This window comes from Otolemur garnettii, unplaced genomic scaffold (assembly GCF_000181295.1).
Source record: "Otolemur garnettii isolate 467f Iridium unplaced genomic scaffold, OtoGar3 scaffold00088, whole genome shotgun sequence".
Lineage (NCBI taxonomy): Eukaryota > Metazoa > Chordata > Mammalia > Primates > Galagidae > Otolemur > Otolemur garnettii.
In genome coordinates, this window is record NW_003852483.1 from 5,393,288 (window position 1) to 5,397,405 (window position 4,118).

General features: G+C 36.2%; 1 long non-coding RNA gene across 1 annotated transcript in view; it reads left to right on the forward strand.

Annotated features, from left to right (window-relative positions):
* The window catches only part of LOC105887458, a 3,744-nt gene extending 2,659 nt beyond the window's left edge, over positions 1–1,085 (forward strand). The window contains exon 3 of the long non-coding RNA XR_001161501.2: positions 1,028–1,085. This is a non-coding gene — a long non-coding RNA (uncharacterized LOC105887458). The remainder of the gene's footprint in view (positions 1–1,027) is intronic.
* Positions 1,086–4,118: the final 3,033 nt, after the last annotated feature.

Consider the following 4,118-nt stretch of genomic DNA (forward strand, 5'->3'; position numbering starts at 1 on the left):
AAAAAAAAAAAAAAAAAGAAAAAAGAAATATAACATCTGTATTTAAAATTTAATGAAATTATACCTTCTTGGGTGTACAATATAACAACTAATAGTTGGGGACTTTGATTTTCAGTCACTTAATGGACAAAGAGAGCTAAGTTATGGTGTACAAAAATAACCCTTCTCAGGCAACCCAGTGTGAGAAAGACTTACTTTTAGCCCTACACCATTTCAGCCAGTTTTGTTTTATTTTGAGGCAAGATCTCACGGTCTTCTGGGCTAGAGCCCAGTGGTGTCATTATAGTTCACAGCAACCTCAAGCACCTGGGCTCAAGCAACACTCCTGCCTCAAGTCATCCTAGTAGCTGGGTCTACGGGCACATGCCACCATACCTGGCTAATTTTTCTATGTTTTTGTAGAGATTGGGTTTGCCTGACTCTTGCTGATACTCTAGTTCATTTTGATCAATTCATCTACATCCCCAAATGGGAAAATACTATCTTATTTACTTGATTCTTAACTAATGCCTTTTATAGTAGAATGACATCTTTAATTAATTTTCTACTTAGTTGAGGTATATATCCACCAGCAATGACAATTGAGTTATCAAGTTTTTTAAGTAAGGCCATAGGAGATCTCTTACCCATTTAATAATTAGCATATGGAGGCCAGCAGGCTTTAGCTAAGCATGGAATCTGTGGCCTTGGAAAAGAGCAAATTAATCCATGCTTGGGATTTGAACTTGGGATGTTTTCCTAGCATCAAGCCTAATCTGTTAATTAATGTCAACTCAAGGTACCTAGAAGATCACATGTAACCTTATAGTCTTCATCATGAATTGTACATCAGTAACAGATCACACTGTACCAGGGTGTCAACATTTGAGACTTTTTGGTCTTCAGACTCTGCCATCCTTTATCAAAATTAGGATACAAGAACTACAGGAGAGACTGATCAACATTTACATTCTTGACACCAGGACAAAATGCATTTCATATTCCAAACTGCTGATAATATAAATTACCTTTTTTTTTCTCTTTTCAGATTTCCAGAAGCTATTGTGTCGATAACAATCTTAAAAAACTGACAAAACCACCTATACTAAAAGTCATTCTTGAGACTAATTCGAAAGCTAGGATAAAAATCCATAGCCGCACTGAAGTGGGAAGATACCACTCCCAATAGCCAGATCTGTCGGTCCTGTCCATCAAGCCACAACATCCCAGGAAAACCTCTATTCACCACTCCATAGCTTCTATTTATGATTTCAGAGTTTTCTTTATATCAGGGATTTCTTGGATCTTAAGATACTAAGGTCAAATATCTCTCTGAAGTAACAGGAAGTGTAATGGCTTGGTAATTAGTACCACCACTAAAGGAAGTTACAAGTTTCATTTAACTCTTTAAAGCTAGAAGGGCCTTTTCTCACCTATTCTCATTTCACGGTAATATGGAAATCAAGAGGGGAAAGTGACATGTCCAAAGTCAGGGTAGAGCCAGGCACTGTGGCTCACACCTGTAATCCTAGCACTTGAGGGGCCAACTCAGGTGGGTTGCCCGAGGTCACAAGTTCAAAACCAGCCTGAGCCAGAGCAAGACCTCATCTCTAAAAATAGTCAGTACACCATAAATGCATTAATTTACACTGTTACGATTTAATTTTTAAAAATAGAAAAATAACTAAAATCAGATATAAAATTGGAGAAATTACTATAAATTTATAGTAACAGAATTATTAGACAGTAGGATGAGCAGTTGTATGCCAATGAATTGTATAAACTAGATAAATTCCTGAAAACAACCTACTAAGCATAAATTAGAAGGAAACCTGGAATAAGGAGATTGAATCAGTAATGAAAAACCTCTCCACAAAACAAAATGTCTACACCATATGGCTTCAATGATAAATTCTACCAACCATTTAAAGAACCAATTTTTACAATTTTTGAAAAAAGTGAAGAGGAGGGAATACTTCCTACCTCATCCTCTAATGCCAGCATTGCCTTCATATGGAAATGAGCAAAATCTCAGAAGTGAAAAACTATATAGGGAGGTAATGAAAGCAGTTGAGTTCCACTAGAATTATAAAGTATGAGGGAGAAAAAAAGACCATATAATGGATGCCTACATATTTTACACAATTCTCAATTGCAAAGACATGGAAACAACTGTGTTCACCAATACATGAATAAATTAATAAAAGATGGAAGTAAATCTCAAAATCAAGGGGAGGAAGGGATAGGTAAATCCACACATAGTACAGTGAACACTATGGGTGAACCTTGACTCAAACAGTATGTGAACAAAATGTGATGTGTACCCTCTAATACTCCTGAATTTTTTTAAAAAGAAAGCTTAGCTGTTATCCTGTGTTCTTAACGTTTAGCCTGAAACCTGTCACTAGTTAAAACTGTGAAGTCATGATGAAAATTAAGTTGAATCATAATTGCTTTTGTTCCCATGTAATGTCAGCATCAAAGGAGAAGGACGCTATATTATAGTGAATAGATGTGCTATGTTTGACTACATAGATGGAAAACATGATTTTGATTGATTAAATTGGACACAGTTGAATAACTTGTATGTTTTACCGTAGTACTGACAATCATGAGTGACCTCAATATGGAGGAATGAGTAAATATGTGTCTGCATTTGTTAGAAAAATATTTAGTGGTGGCTTACACTGAAAATGCAGCCATGACTTGAATCTTAAATGACAAAATTTTTTTTTGGTGAATTTATGGTCAGTTTCCACATATCAGTTGGTTTCAGTTCATGACAGTGTAAATAGAATCTTAAAAACAACTTTTCCCAATGAATTTTTCTGATTATTTTTTGTAGACTCTTTAGAATTTAATTGCTGTTAAATAATCTGCTTACTGTACACATTGTGCTATTCGTGTTTGGCTGTAGCATATTTTGCATGTGAAGAATAGGAACTTAAGGAATGATTGTTCAAATATTACTGTAGGCATATGTGAAGTTGTAAAATCAATGGCCACATATTTATCGTTACTGTGATAGGATCATAAATTGTTATGTAAAAATTCAAGCATTAATGATAAACTATAAAATTATTATCTGTAATCCTGTCATTGTTTCTCATAAATTTCAACTAAATTTGAAATTTAAAAAAATAATAAAAATAGCCAGGCATTGTGGTGGGCGTCTGTAGTCCCAGCTACTTGGGAGGCTGAGGCAAGAGAATCGCTTAAGCCCAAGAGTTTGAGGTTGCTGTCAGCTATCCATCTATCCATGGCACTCTACCAATGGCAACAAAGTGAGACTCTTGACTTCAAAAAAAGCCAAAGTCAGGGTAGAGTCAGCGGCCAAACAAGAAACAGGTATACCAAGTGTATACTGGATGTTGGCTAGCTTTTAGGAATATGGAGATGAAGAAAAATCATAGTCCCTTCTTTAGAGAACACAGTCTGTGTAGACAGACGTAAACAGATTACAGTGTAGTCTGGAAAGTACATCAGCATACTTGCATAGAAATGAAAGGATTGATGTTAACCATGTAACATAAATATCCTATTCCAATCTCTTGCCACAGGTCATGCTGCCGTCCAAGGTAGAGATAATCCATTTTACTAAGTTCCCAGTGCACTGTCGAGCCCAACCCAACTCATGTAGGTACTGACTCTACTACTTAACAAATAGCATTACTTTAGGCAACTCATCAACCCTGTAAACTAGAGTCATTGTCAGGAGTGCCACTTGCTTTACAATGTTCAGGAGAACATCAAATGAAACCATATAGGTGAAAGCAATTAATGCCTTCCCTGGCACTTAATAGGTTCTTAAGAGTTTTTATGTCTCATTTTCCATCTAAAACAGCACAACCTATTTTTTGGTTTTGTTGCTTGGAAGAATTTTTTCTTTGTTGCCCAACATGTTTACCAAATTTGTATCCAGATGGCTTTGGGCTGATTCAAAAATATCTACGTTCAAGCAAAAAGACTTGTCATGATGGCTTTCAGATGAATCCTGTAGGTTCCCTAGGCAACTCTCCAAGAGGCTTCTCAAGCCGTGTGGGCAGTGAGAGTGGCTATGGATTAAATGGATAAACAATCAGAGGGACTGCTTTGAAAACGAACTTTATGGACACCCTGTATTCTCTCATTTGGATGAA